Source organism: Pogona vitticeps, chromosome 1, assembly GCF_051106095.1.
Source record: "Pogona vitticeps strain Pit_001003342236 chromosome 1, PviZW2.1, whole genome shotgun sequence".
Classification (NCBI taxonomy): domain Eukaryota; kingdom Metazoa; phylum Chordata; class Lepidosauria; order Squamata; family Agamidae; genus Pogona; species Pogona vitticeps.
The window spans coordinates 909,695-924,647 of NC_135783.1; the positions used below are offsets into that span (position 1 = coordinate 909,695).

The 14,953-nt window shown below is 47.6% G+C and overlaps 1 protein-coding gene and 1 long non-coding RNA gene across 10 annotated transcripts in view; one reads left to right on the top strand and one right to left on the bottom strand.

Annotated features, from left to right (window-relative positions):
• The window catches only part of DTNB (dystrobrevin beta), a 122,718-nt gene extending 115,164 nt beyond the window's left edge, over positions 1–7,554 (bottom strand). For all 9 annotated transcript variants that reach the window (XR_012082415.2, XR_012082412.2, XR_012082413.2 and 6 more), the window contains exon 1: positions 7,418–7,554. The gene's annotated coding sequence lies outside the window, so the exon portion shown is untranslated. The remainder of the gene's footprint in view (positions 1–7,417) is intronic.
• A 705-nt stretch (positions 7,555–8,259) lies between these two features.
• LOC144584660 (uncharacterized) lies at positions 8,260–14,822 on the top strand. The gene is made up of 2 exons (XR_013539057.1): positions 8,260–8,727; positions 9,685–14,822. It is a non-coding gene; the product is annotated as an uncharacterized LOC144584660 (long non-coding RNA).
• The last annotated feature ends 131 nt before the right edge of the window (positions 14,823–14,953 follow it).

Genomic DNA, 14,953 nt, shown 5'->3' on the forward strand with positions numbered 1-14,953 from the left:
CAGATGCGGTACAAACAAGCACTTCATTCTCACTTTGCTGTTACGGGCTGCCAGATCGTTTCCTGATAGGGCTTTCAAGGTATGTGAGATGCTGGAAAGGGCGGTTGAGAGCACTGCCACCTGTTCAAGGGTCTTTCCATGGCAAAACAGGAATTTGAACCTGAGTCTCCTTAGTCTGTTCTTTCTTTCTTCATTTGTATCAGATTGTTGCACAAAGGTAAAATTATAAACAAACTAAAATGCTAAGATAATTAGATTCTCTTGTACACATGGCGGGAAATTAACTGCACGGGTTGAATTCTGCAGAAATACTGCATGGACTGAATTTCTCCAGTCACAGGAAATTTGTCCTGCATCCAATTAGGCACATTTTACTTGATTATTCTTTAATCTTTCTACTTCACTTTGAAGTCTATTAACTGACTTCCAGACGATCCAGCTAGTGTCTTGTCCAGGCAAGAGACACTCTTCAGCATTCATCCATTGAGCAACGTGTGTTGTTTTTTGTTCTCTGTAGGTTTAGCCTAGTCTCTTCTAGTTGAATGTGTATTTATTTATTTATTTATTTATTTATTTATTTATTTATTTATTTATTTATTTATTTATTAGATTTCTATCCCACCTCTTTGGACAAAGTCTACTCTGGGCGGGTTCTATTAAACATTGTAAATGAAAACAGTTAAAAACAATTCAAAACAATAATGCTTAGTAATCCTTAGTAATGCTCAAGATGGGAAAACAGAAAATTATAATAAAAATAAAGTCAAGTATTGACAGGAGGGAAGGCCTGCCTAAAGAGGTGTAGAGCCTAAGATTTGCTGCCATGAGTCGTTTTAAGGAGAAAGGCGGAATACAAATGTTTTAAATAAAATAAATAAATAATGTGTGCAGAAAACTTTTGCTCAATTTTAGACATCATCTAAGTTTACTGTATTTGGTTATTATATATGTATTTGTGGATGTTTGGTACATTACTTTTACATATAAATCACTTAAAGTAGCATAGCACACAAAGTCAGCAGTACAGAAATATACAAAGAAAGAAAGAAAATGAAATGAAATTTGTTTGCTTGTTTTTACCCTGCTTTTTTCTTTAATAAAACGTGGTTCCCCAGATGTTCTTGGATAAAAACCTCCAGAAGCCTTCACCACTAGCTGTGCTAGCCACGATTTCTGGGAATTGTAGTTCAAGAGCATCTGGGGACCCAAGGTGGGGAATCACTGATCTAAGGAGTTGGTGTCCATGAAGTGGATGGGTCTGGTGTCCCATTACCTTATTTTATGCATTACCTCTCAACGCACTTTCAAAGGGGCAATGCCAGCCAAGTAATAGAACTTTTCAGTGAGGGTAGGTTTCAAGGTGCCAGTAATAATCCTGCATGATTCATTAAGAGCAGCATCCACTTGTTTGGCATATTCTGACTGGCACCATATGGCACTAGCATGTTCTGCTGGGGAGTAGCACAGGGACAAAGCTGTTGTTCTTATTGTTTGTGGGTGCGCACCACAGTCTGATCCATCCAGTTTCCTAAGTGTGGGCATGGTTACACTGCTGATTTTTATTGGTTTAAGCTCCAATGAATTTTATTTCAGTCACATGGTTTTTGCATTGCTTTATGCATTCACTTTGAAAATTATTGCTCTGATATAAAGTAGGAGCTTGAAACCGCTTTAAGAAACTACACGTAAGATTTTAAATAGTTTCATTAACCAACATGTTTGCAGACTGCATGGCGTCCATCGCCAGTGATTCCAGCACATCACCAATGACTGCAACCTTTTCTTTCCCATTTGTTCTCGATATTGTGCAGTGTTTCTTCAGCTTCCAGGCATCTTTTCGAATGCAATGTATTTCTGTCTTTTTAACAAAAATTAATGGTAAGTGACATAGCGACATAGCGATATTACTTCAGATAGAAGAACGGCAATGTCCTTGCCACCTGAAACCCATTACCATCTACAAAGGCAATATTTAATACAACAAGGGCATTCACTTTGCCCAAAGCAATTCATAGAGAACTGATTTCACAAGTGTGTTAAATCTAAAAGCCCCCCACTGGCCTCTTCAGAAAAACTTGCTGAAAAAAAAGGGAGGGGGCTTCACCACCCATCACGTAGACAGGATTTTTCAAATCGATATTGATTACAAAAAACACAATTCAAAAGCAGTTCTTATTGTCAGTGTATCTGTGCCCTGTGTTATTTCTGGCAGCAACTTTCTGTTTGGTGTTTAGACAATGTCTTATGTAGGTCAGGGTTCAGGGTTTGGGATAGGATAGGGCAATATTCCTAAAACTTGCCTTTCCATTTAACTTGGAGCTTCCGCTTGCTTCTCTGTTCTTCAAATGGATAACACAGACATGTGTTGTTAAAGGGTTTGGTTTCAGCTGGTTGTTTTTATAATATACAGGAAGATCCTCTAATGCAGAGGTTAGCTGGTGCTTGATGCCTGGATTGCCAAAACAAGATCATCAGCATAGACGAAGTCCTGGATGATGGGAACATTGGTTAATCATTTGTGGAAGTGTTAAAAAGCAATGGTGCCCCAACACTACCCATGGGAGGCCATTCCTTTGATTTCTCCAGTGACTGTGCCTCCTTTGAAACTCAACAAAGAATCTTTCATTTCGAAGTACAACAGTAACCATTTCTTTTAGTCCATGATCTTTAGTAAGGAGGTAGAACTTTTTTAGCAGCAATTGATGGTGGCCAGTATAATATGCTGCTGTAAGGCTGACATATATTGTTCATAAAGTGTTTCAAAACCGTCTTCTATATGCTGGGTTAGATTTAAGATTTGAAACGTACAGCTCTTGCCAGGTCTACAGACTGCCTGTTCTGGAATTAGAAGAGGCTCAAGTTTAGGGGCTAGATGGTTTAATATCATTTGTTCAAACACTTTATTTAAGTGGCAGATTGGTCAGGAGCTTTTGGGTCTGACAGTTATCTGCCTGGTTTTTGGGTTAGCAATTAGTTTAGTCTTTTGCCATACTTTTGGAATCTGTTTTCTTGTCCAGCAGTTGAAAAAGCCATTCCTCTGTTTTTTGCCCAAAATGTTTAATCTGGATACCATTGAGTCCCACCACTCTGCCATTCTTACATCTTCTTATGGCTCTCTTTAGTTCTGCCAATATGAAGTCAGTAAAAAGTTTACTGGATTCACTCTAAATATCTAAATATTTATCTAAATATTTATCGCTATGCATCTAGCATAGCTGTAAATTTTCCCAGCTGACTTTTTTTGACATTATACCTCCTATGAAATATCATAAATTGAGGCTGGATAGCTGGGTAGATCTGACATATTTTTCCCCCTAAAATAAGACCTAACCTGAAAATATGCCCTAGTATAATTTTTCAGGATGCTCATAATATAAGCCCTATCCCAGTTAAGTGAACCCTGCCCTCCACTATTGTGCAGCAACCAAAAGAAAATGACATGATTGTATTTGAATAAATGTAGACTGTTGTACTTGAAAATATAAAGCATCCCATGAAAATAATGCATTTTCTGGAGCAAAGTTAATATAAGACCCTGTCTTATTTTCGGGGAAGCACAGTATAATGGGTCTGTGCTGAGTGTTTTGGATTGGAACATCTATGCTCTTCATTCACTGTTGAGTACAGGCTAACTAACAAAAATAAGATCTGGATTGTGGCCTCTCTGCCACCTAACATCCCCTACAGAGAAAGATTACAAGTTCCACTGGGATTTCAATAACTTTCACCTGAACATCAATCTCAGCCTGAAAAAAATCCAGATACGTTTTTGGACACCACTGTGAACTACAATATGCACATCTTCACACCACACTGTATCGAAAACCCAGCAATCAATATACCTACTTACATGCCTCCAGCTTCCATCCTGTACACATGACAACATCCAATGTTTACAGCCAAACGCTTAGAGACAATCACATCTGCTTGGACCCACGAGACAGAGACTCCAAACTCAAGGATCTACAAAATGCATTCCTCAATACTACAATATCTGTCCAATATTATTAAAGAACAAATCAACAAGGCAAGACAGATTCTCAGAAGCTAGTGGTCACTTTAAACCCACAGCTGAGACCCCTCACAACCCATTCTTGATGAGAATATTTCAGTCTCCCAAGCCCTAGGTGACTACACTTGCTCATACGCATTCCTTCAACCATCAAAAATGTGGAAAATATATGATGTGGCCCTCACGGTTAAAAGTTTAGATACCTCTGGTCTAGAGAAAAGGCGTCTGAGAGGGGACATGATGGAGATGTATCAAATGATGCAGAGGATAGACAAAGTGGGGAGAGGGAAGTTCTTTTCCCTCGCACGCAATACTAGAACCAGGGGACATTCACTCCAGTGGAGTGTTGGGAGAGTGAGAACAGACCACAGAAAATCTTTCTAGACCTAGCGTGTGGTTAACTCCTTGCTAGAGGATGTGGGGATGGCATCTGGCCTAGATGCCTTTAAAAGGGGACTGGACAGATTCCTGGAGGAAAAGCCCATCACAGATTACAAGCCATGATGGGGATACATATAATCTCCAGGCTTAGAAGGAAGGTACCGCCAAATATCAGATGCAGGAGAGGGGGATCAGGAGACAGGCATCTAGTTGTCTTGTGTGCTCCCAAGGCATCTGGCGGGGGCCACTGGGAGATACAGGAATCCGGACTAGATGGGCCCTTCAAAGTTTCACAACATTTTGCCTTCTTTAGTTTTTGTTTTTACTTAAGATCTCTGCCACCTGTCACAGCTAAATGAACTGGGCAGTTCAGAATCATACAGAAGGTACACTGAATGACATTCTGTTCATTTTATTTTCTAACGGCTTTGCCATTTTCATTATCATGTTCATAGCCCCAAATGTTGCTACGGTTGTTGAAATCTCCAACTAGGAAGTGAGTGTTTTGGTCCCAGGCCCTAATCAAGACTGCAACGCTCTCTATGTAGGGCTCTTTGTACCTTGAAGGTTGTACAGAAACTGCCACAGGTGCAACCAGGCCAGACTGGTTTCATGCACCTTGAGATATGATCACAATTTCCCCCTTCTGGATCTTTTGAACTGGTTGCCCCTATGCTCCCATGCCAGATTCAAGGTGCTAATGGTAACATATAAGGCCCTTAATGGTTTGAGACTTTGCTACTTGTTGGAGCGCCTCTCCTTGATATTGTCCACCTGTCCCATCCACTCCTCCCAAGGTTTGAGGTTGCGAGTGGCCACGCTGAGGGAGACCTGGGCATTTATGACTAGAAAGCGGGCCTTCTCCATGGTGCCTGCCACTCTATGGAACGCTCGGTCCATCTAGGTGCACCAGGGCCCAGCCTTCCTGGGATTCCCAAAGCTAGTAAAACACAGCTTTTCAGAGAGGTGGTCCTTTCTCCTCATGATAGCTTTCTATGACTATGTTAGATGTTTAACTTTGTCAACTGACCACCATTGCCACTGGGGGTTGTTGTCTTTTGGGATTGTTTTTTGGATTATATCTTTGATGGGTGGAGGATTGGGTGCTTTTACGTGTGTGTAAACTGCCCAGAATAGTGGCATGCCAATAAATGAGTGGCATGAATAGGTCTCTTGACATAAGGGATCTTTCAGAAAAGCCCTTTATTTGCTTGAAGGCCTGACAACTGAAAGCCCACAAAGCCCAAGTAAGTCTTTGCAAGAAACTCCCTCTTTCGAAGGTAAAACCTGCTCTGAGCTGGGATGGAGATAAAGGGAGCCTGTCAAGTGAACATGCAGAGTAAAAGTGAGTCTGGACGTTTATAGACAGGGTCCTTATACATGGAGACTCAGGAGGAACTGGCTTTCAGAGAGGGGCCCAGCATTTGATTTTAAATGGGTATTTCCCGCGCAAGCACTTCAGATCTGCTCTCCACTGACAAATGAGTCACTGCGACTCTCCTGCCTCACTGTGACTGGCCCACAGCCCTTCACTTCACCCTCCCTGAAGGGGACAGCAGAGTGCAGCAAGCCAACTATTTAGCCCTTCTCCGTGTACTTCCAGCATACTTGGAAGTACCAGTCGGATTGCTTACGAAAACACTGAAAGACAAAAGAAAAGATGGCAATCCTGCAGCTACTTAAGATTATAGCCTTGTTTCATCGTTGGGCCTGCAACTGAACTTCAGCATTTTCTGTGCACAAGCACGAACGGGGGTTATTCCTGCCATCCAACAAAGCAAGGGTCAGGGCAGACTATCGCTGCTGCGGTTGTTCTCCCCAGAGGGACGGCAGCCCAACCTGCCCTCTGGGGCTGGGGAGCTTAAGTCAGCACCCTCGGCCTTGGCAACGACTTCCCGCTTCCGACCCCAGGCAACCCCAGGGCCACCCCGACAAGCCGGCATGAGCTTTGGCTGGCTCCTAATCTCTCTCTCCCCTTCCGTCAAAACTTCAGCCCGGGACCTTTCCCACGGAAACAAGGCGCAGAATCGCTGGCCGGCCCTGAGCGGCGGCGCCTTCCCCGGAGGCTAGAGAAGCCTGCGGTGCGCGGTGCTGTCCATGGGCAACTGGTGCTGATTCGCCCAGGTGATGCGCCACCGAGAGGCGCCCGGCTGGGGCTCAGGGCTGCCTAGCGCCTGGACGCCGACGCCTGGCCCGCAGCTCCTCCGGCCAGAGATCGCGGCCCTCTGGAAAGGGGCACCCGGTCCGAGCGACGAAAAGCCTCCCTCGGAATCCCCCCCCCAAAAAAACCCCTCCCGCCACCAGCTGCCCGGGGCTTCTGGTTTCGCGCCCAGGGTCCCAGAGGGCAAGGGCGCAGGCGGGCAGGTGTGAGCGGGGGGGGGGGGGCTGGGGAACTGACCCCACCCCACCCCCGGCTTGGGGTCCTGAAGGCAAAGAGGAGGCCGGAAGGGGCCGAGGCTCGACCGGCCGACCTGCCTACCTGCCTGCGGTCCTTCCCGCCCCCCGCCGGGCCCCGGGTCTCCGGCCTTCCCAGCAGCTGCTCCCCGGAGAGAGCTCGGCCTCTTCCCCCGCCCCAAGGGAGGTGGGGGGGGTCCCCCGTCCCCTCCCCCCCAGCCCGGGCTCTCGGGGCCCCCTCCCCCCCCGCCTCGCCTCTGGCCCAGCCAGGAGCCCCCCCCGGGGTGGGCGGCGGGCCAGCCGGGCCAGGGCCAGGGCGGACGGAGACCCGCTCGGGGGCCTACCTGGCAGGGGTCGGTGGGAGGGTGGGGGCTCTGGGGGGCAACGAGGGAGGCCGGAGGGGTGGGGGGCTCCCCTCCCCTCTCACCGCCCCTCCCCCCGCGGGGGGGGCGCCGCCTCCCCGGACCGCCCTCGCCTTCCGCGCGGGACGAGGGGGGGGGCTGCCGGGGTTCGGGCCGTGGGGGAGGGGCGCCCTCTTTCTCACGGGACTGTCCCCCCCGAGTCACACACTCACACACACGCACGCGCGCACACACACGGGGCGGGGCGGGGCGGGGCGGGCCTACTTACTTCTCCGCCGGGCCCTCTTGTCCCGGGACGGGGCGGCGCTGCCTTCTCCGCTCCGCGCGCGACTCCGGCTCGGCTCCTCTCCGTTCCCCTCAGGCGGCTCCACTCGCCCCGACGGCCAATCCGACCAACCCACGCTCGGCCCACGGCTCGCAGAGCCCGCCTTCCCTCCGCGCCGCCCAATCCGGAGAGCACCTGCCAAGGGGAGGGCAGAGGACACGTCGGAGGGAGGGGAGACCTTCGGCCAATCCGGCGGCCGCGTCGACCTCCTGGCGCCTCCGCCGTCGGTCTCACCAATAGGGGCACGCAATCGTACCGCGAAGGCCCGCCCTCCCAGCACCGGCCGCGCCGCGCCTTATCCAATCGAACGCACGGAGGGGAAGGGGTGGGGCTTCGCTCAACCTTTCCCTTCAGTCTCGCAACCGCACAACCTTGCGAGGAGCGCGGGCGCACGCGCACAACGGTCCCGCCGCCTCTTCCCTCGCTATAGCCGCGCGCTCCCGCGACCTCTCGCGCAAATGATGGCTCCGCCTCCTCGCCTCGCGCTATGCAAGTTGCGCATGCGCTGCCAGCAGGGTCGCGATGGCGACGGGGAGGCTGAGGCCTGGGCCCAAGTTGAGGGAGGTCTTTTCCTGTTGCATAGATATTTATTTTTAACCCCGGCTTTCGTCGATAAGAGACAACATTACTGCTAAAAAAAACCCAAGCGTACGAATATTAAAGAACAAACAAATGCCACTCTGATAAATGGTAAACAAAAGCACAAGCATCCCTTTCAAAACTCCACTCAGGCAGCCAGACACGGGGGGCGGGGGGGGGGTGGGGGGTGGGAAGAGAAAGGCGCCCTTGGCCTGCTTAGTACTATGAACCTATTTAAAAAGCATCAAGAATCTCCTCATCAGAGCGATATTAAAAGCACAAGTAAAACAACAGAAGGAAATGATCCCTTTTAAAAAATCCCCCTGGCCTTCCAGCCATTGAAAGAAAAGCTGCCCGAAGAGAAAGGCCTTGGCCTGCTTGCACCAGAACAGCCAAGGCAGGGGCCAGGTTGGCCTCCAGTGGCAGGGAGTTCCAGGGTCTAAAGGAGCAGCCGCCGAGAAGGGCCTCTCCCGGGTCCCCCCAGGTTGGAGCGAAAAAGTCCGATCTCCAGCCCTCTTCCGTAGAGGGAGGCAACCAGCCAGAGAAACTTCAGCCCTGGCCTTTTCTCTCCAGGCAGTGAAGCTGACTCGGACCAGGTGGCCTCCTGGGCTCCGATGGGCCGCCTCGCCCTTGTTCCATTGGAAGTCGGCCGAGGTGAGGTTGTGCTCTGCCAGGTATGTGTGCATGTGTGTGTGTGTGGGGGGGGCAGGCTTACTTGTGGTGTTGTCATTGTCATTTTGCTGTCACCCTCCCTGAAAAAAAAACACACACCCGATGGCTGCAGAATCCCAGAGTCATGGCGTCGAATGCCGCGACTCAGGCTGCCGAGTCCAGTTCAGGCAAGGAATCCAAATCGAAGCAGATCCATAGAATCGGAGAGGAATGAAATGCAGCAAAAATGCCTGCACTTAAAATAATTATAAAAACACCACTAGATCTCCCCAAAGCACAAGTAATCATTGCAGCTGATTATGGAGAACCCAGGGCTGCCTCTTGGTGCATGGCCGGGGGTGGGCAAGTGGGCGAAGCAGCCCCTTTAAAGTTAACCCACCGCAGTCAGTCTGCTTGGTCTTTGATTACCAGTCAAGGAATGAAATCCAGCTGAAGCGGGAGGGGGTTCCCATTGTGAACCAGCCTTCCTCTTCTTTCCTTTCTGTCCCTTCTTTCTCCCTCACAGGGCCTGGTTTTTATTTCAGAAAACCATGGCTGCCCTCCGTTACTGTGTTTTGCCTCCTCTTAGTGCCTGCATGTTGGTGGCTGTCATCATCAACACTCCCGTCTGTATTGCATCCCAGACCAGCCTTCCACACCTCTGTCCTTAAGGCATCGTAAGGAAGCGCAGGAGGAACCTGCTGGCTTCTGCTCAACACCTCCCTGCTGTTTCAGCACATTTGGGTTCCAGAGCCCTCGTTGGCGCACCTCTGACCTTTATGCTCTGAGCAAAGGGCACCTTTGACCACCAAGTAGGCTTCAAAAAACTATCAAAAGTTGTACAAGGAGAGCCGCGTTAGAAGTTGGTCATCAGAGACAGGTAGCAGGAGCCAAAGAAAGGACTGCGGGAAGTACTTTAAGCCTCTCCCTGTGGTTCTTTGATGTGCTTCTCAACCTCTTCCTGTTCTCCTTCTCCCCAGTTGCAAGATCCCATCAGTGCGTTGTGGGGAGGATCTCAGGATCTCAACTCTGGAACCTCTGGGTGATGTAGTGTCTCAGGATGCCCACCGCTTCTTCCACAACCAACAGCATGACAACAGCCATCCTACTGGGTGTGTCAAAACAAAACAGAAGAGCCCAACCATATGCTGATGGGGCTCTTGTCCCCCTCTCTGGTGGGCAGGAAGAGGCGCCAGGTCTGGAGGCCCAAGATGGGTTGGCAGGGGCCACCCCAAAGAGCCTCTCTGGCTGTTTGGGGCTCCCCCCGTCATCCTGTCTTGGGGCTCTGCCCGAGTGGCTCTTCCTGCCTGACCTTTCTCGGACATGGTTACCCCCAGGGTCTGGTGTGCCTCTTTCCTCTCACACACCCTACCTCCTTCCTGACTTTTACCAGGAAGGGTTGGGTCACCCTCTTTCACCGGACTGCTTTTGAAATTAAGCTGGCTGCCTGGATAGCCGCCTGCCTGCTCAACAGTAACAACCGTCTTAGTTCAGCTGTAACTCCTACTGCACTGCAAATGATTTTATACCACCTTCAGAGGGGTTGAGCTCCAGTATATCCCCTCCTACTCTCTCCTCTGACTGGCAGCAGCCACTCTTCAGAGGCCGAAAGGGTTCCTTTTTTAAGACCTCCCATAGGTTTCTGCCAGCATCCTATCAAGTCACCCGTATCCATGGGGACTCAGCCAGCACACAGGAGGTTCCCTGAACACCACGTCCTGGCAATCGCAAGCCGCATGAGGTGTCGTGGCGCTCATCTCCTGCTGCTGCTGCTGGCGGGTTCCCCAGAGGCATCTGCCAGCTGCAACAGGTGATGGGGTAGAAGGAGCAGCAGCTGGTCCCTTTTAAAGAGAACCCAAGGGCTGGTCTGGATCACTTCACAGAGGGCTGTAAAGAAAAGGAAAGTTGGATGGTAGGAATAAATCTAATAAAAACCAGCTCACGGTTGTGGTATGGATCCTGGATTCCAGTCAGTCCTGGTCTGTTATTTAAAAAGGGAAGGAGCAGGCTATAGTCTATGTGGGAGGCGGTGGGGGGATAGCAGGAAAACATGCTGCTGCTAGCCTAGAGTTACTTTCTGGCAAGCCTTCACAATGTAAATGGAGACAGGTTTTCTCAAGGGCTTTCTGTAAGAATTCTGCATAGGTATCCACCCTCCTCACAAGCCTTGCATTCTCAAAACGCAATAAAGGGGAGTGTTGCAGTCCAGGGGATGTAAAAAAACTGCCGCCACCACCCCAACACACAGTGTGTAGATTTACCTGCTTCCGATCTGTGCAATGTTGCCATGGCCCCATCAAAAAACTGACCCCACCTAAACAAGAGGTACCATTTCTCGGAATGACCCACTGAGTTGAAAGGGACCTCCAAAGAACAGACTACAGTGCTACCTTGACTTATGAACATCTCCACTTGTGAACGATTAAAGTTACAAACAGCTCTGTTCACAAAACGTTGGTTCGACTTGCAAACGGAGCCTCAACTTACGAACGAAAAACCACCCGAAAAAACCCTTTCCTGCCCTTTTTTTGACCTAAATTCATCTTCGGTCAAAAGAAGAAAAAAAACACACACCCCAGTGGTAGAGTACAGATTAACCAGCTTTGCATTAGTTCCTATGGGAACTAATGCCTCTACCTACAAACAGCGCCTTGACATACGAATGAAAAACAGCAGGTACTGATTAAATGGTTTTCAATGCATTCCTATGGAAAAGTTTGCCTCAACTTATGAACTTTTCGACATACGAACGCTGTTCCAATACGGATTAAGTTCGTAAGTCGAGGTACCACTGTACTCCTGAACTTCTGGCAGCTACAGGGCAAGGATAACTTTTTATTGTAGGAATTTCAGTCTGGAAGGAGATTCCAAAGTAAGCCCAGCAGAGCAGGAGTGGTGCTAGCAATACCTTGGCCTCAGGTATGTTTTGAGTCTTTTTCCTGAAAAGCGTAGAATGCCTCTCCTTTGTCTATCTTCATCCCTTGGATGAAACATAGAAAGTGTCCATGCTTTTGTGGCGGACGGGGGAACGGGGGGGGGGGGAGGAAAACCTTTAAAATAGGTTTATTACCCAATTTAAAAGGTTCACTTTTCTCTGTAAAGTCTTGTTAGGGAATATCTTTCCACCAAGCCTGGTCAGTTTGGTCATCTGCAGACAGGAGAGTAAGAGAACACAGACAGGACTGTCAGTCTTTGAAAATTTGAGTTTATGGTGTGCTTGGATGATTATGGAATTGTAGGGAAAAAGTACTCTGAAAATGAAACCGCTTTTCATGGAGCGACTTTGAGGCAATTGTTTCCAAACACAAACATGCTATTCCTAGCCTGAGACCCAAGGCCAGTTCCTGATAACGCCATGTGGAGCTATTTAATTCATTGTGTGACAGTTTTTGTGTGTAATGTATACAAGGTGTTGTAATGTTGTGATTTAGAGGCAAAATGGAGGTTTGATAGGTAAATGGAGGAGGGGGGAATTGTCTATTTGTTTGGAAATTACAAAATCCTGATGTATAGGTTTCAAGGCTTAACACGTTTTAGGAAAACGAAAACGTTGACTATCAGTTTCATAAATGTTTGGAATAATCATAACAAAGATGTTTTGATTTAAAAAAATGTTGCCAATTTAAAGAGATCAAACAGGACTTAAGTGAAGGGGGATTTAAATTAGACCAAAACGTGTAGAATTCCTTACTGTGGAAAATCTTTAGCAGAAACAAAAGAAGAGGAAATGAAAACAATCTGTAAGAGCTATAAATACGTGGAGGTAAGACACATAAAAAATACATCGGGGCATTCATACATAACAAGACGGCTTCATGTTACACTGTACACACTTAATATCAGCAACACTGATATCATGAGCAAAAACAGCAGTGGCACCTGAAAATCAATAATGGGATTTAAATCAGAGACTTTTAATGGCTTTGGCTGGGTCAGAACTTTTTTTCCAATATTTTTATGAGTGTATTCTTCCTGTGCATAGAGGCTAAATAATGCTTTTTATTTTATATCTCATTTTAAAAACTTTTATCTTTTTCTAAGATCTCATTAGAAAGCTGTTAAGGCTTCTAAAGGCTTTTAAATTCATGAAGCTTTTTTATTTTTAAATGCTATATCCTAGAAATGTATTATTTGCTATTACGAGCTAATAAACTTTTGCGTTTTTAGAATGTAAAGTTAAAACTTTCTGCCTAGGAAAGGTTTTTCTTCCTAACATTTCGTTTCTCCAGAACCCAGACAGAGTTCTAGCTCCTGTCCTCTGAAGATGCCAGCCACAGAGGCTGGCGAAACGCTAGGATGAAAAACCTCCAGAACATGGCCAAACAGCCCAAAAAGCCTACAATCACCAGATCCCGGCCGTGAAAGCCTTTGAGAATACATTGTTTGTTGTTCTTTAGTCGTGTCTGACTCTTCGTGACCCCATGGACCAGAGCACGCCAGGCCCTCCTGTCTTCCACTGCCTCCTGGAGTTGGATCAAATTCATGCTGGTCGCTTCGATGACCCTGTCCAACCATCTCGTCCTCTGTCATCCCCTTCTCCTCTTGCCTTCACATTTTCCCAACATCAGGGTCTTTTCCAGGGAGTCTTCTCTTCTCATGAGATGGCCAAAGTATTGGAGCCTCAGCTTCAGGATCTGTCCTTCCAGGGAGCACTCAGGGTTGATTTCCTTTAGAATGGATAGGCTTGTTCTTCTTGCAGTCCAGGGGACTCTCATGACCTTTGTCATTAATAATAAATAGTAAAGAAAATTGAAGTAATCAACTGGTGGCAGCTGAAGGCCACGTTGCTTGTGCCTTTGTTTGCTGAAACAACCAAGGGACAGCCTGGAACGTGACACATGCCTACAGTTTTTCTAACAACTGTGATTCTTGGATGTTACAACAACTGTGAAGTGATTTTAATGCAACCTAGGAATAAAGTTTGTAGGTTGTATAAATGGAGGCTTGTTCAATTGCACAGCACATGTTGCGCATTGACAATTTATTATTATCATCATGGACAAGCTGATGCTGCCTGGAATTACAGCAACAACAAAATGTTCGTTGTACAACTAAATGTATCATGATACTCAGATGAACACAGATGTGATAATCAATGATTCTCTGATTTCATGCTGGGATTAACCCTTTCTTGGGATGCCCATTGTGACGAACAGCAGATTCTCATCTGTGCCCAGGGGGAGCTATATATCTCTATAGAACTCCGGGGGAGTCAAGCACCCAATCTCTGTGTGACAGGCCCAAAGAATGTCCTGCTATGGTACTTTAAAAAAAAGAAAACAAACAAATAAAAAACCACAGTTGGGCAGGAAGATTTAAAACCTGCAAGTCTGGAAGTGGGTTAAAGTGGCTGCACAGTTGCAATTGGCTTATGAAAAGCTGAAATGTTACTGACCTCTGAGAACCATTCTGCTGAACCTCCTGCTTCTTTCCATCTGCAGGAGCCACCTCTCTCTTGCCTCTCAGGTTAAAAACCGCCGGTCTCTGTTGACCTCAGGACACCTAGCCTTTGTGATGAACCCGGGCTTCATCTCCTCTGCTTGAGTCCCCCAACCCACATTTCTCTCAGTTTCTGTTCTCACTGAAGTTTGGCCCAGAGCACATGCTGCTAGTCCTGAGCTCTCTTCTATTTCCTCAGCGTGCCCAGAGGCGGGCTTTTAAGATGGCAGCCTTGCGCAGCCCCCAACCCCTTCTGGGCAGCCCCCCGTGGCGACTGCCACCGTTCAGCACAACTCGGGAGCAGAGCCCAAATCTTCCCTATGAAACTTCTTGCTAGCGTATCTTTGGGCGCGTCCATTTCCTTTCAGGTTAGCCTTCCCCACAGGAACGTTCCAGGGGCAACACAACCCGGTTCCTCCACCAGCTGGCTGCGGGATTTCAAAGAGGCCCTGACTTCCCTGTCTGTCGTCCGGAGAGCCAAGAGGGAGGAAAGAGGAAAGGGGCTCCCAGGGGAGAACCGTGGGGTGCAACCGCCTGGGTCCTGGCTCTTCTTCCTCCCTTCAACATTCAGCACCACCACGAACGTCACAGAAGCCGGAGTCTACAACCAAACCAGTCTGAAGAATTTTAATATCCATTTGTTTACAATAAAATGTAAAATAAAAGAATATATGAAGTACATACAGCGTATTTACATATATATATATTTATTTCAGATACTTAAAACTCTTAAGTAAAATATTTCTTCTATAGTATTTGTGAAAAAATATGACTTTTAATGGTGTCAACCTGACTTTTCTATACATAGTC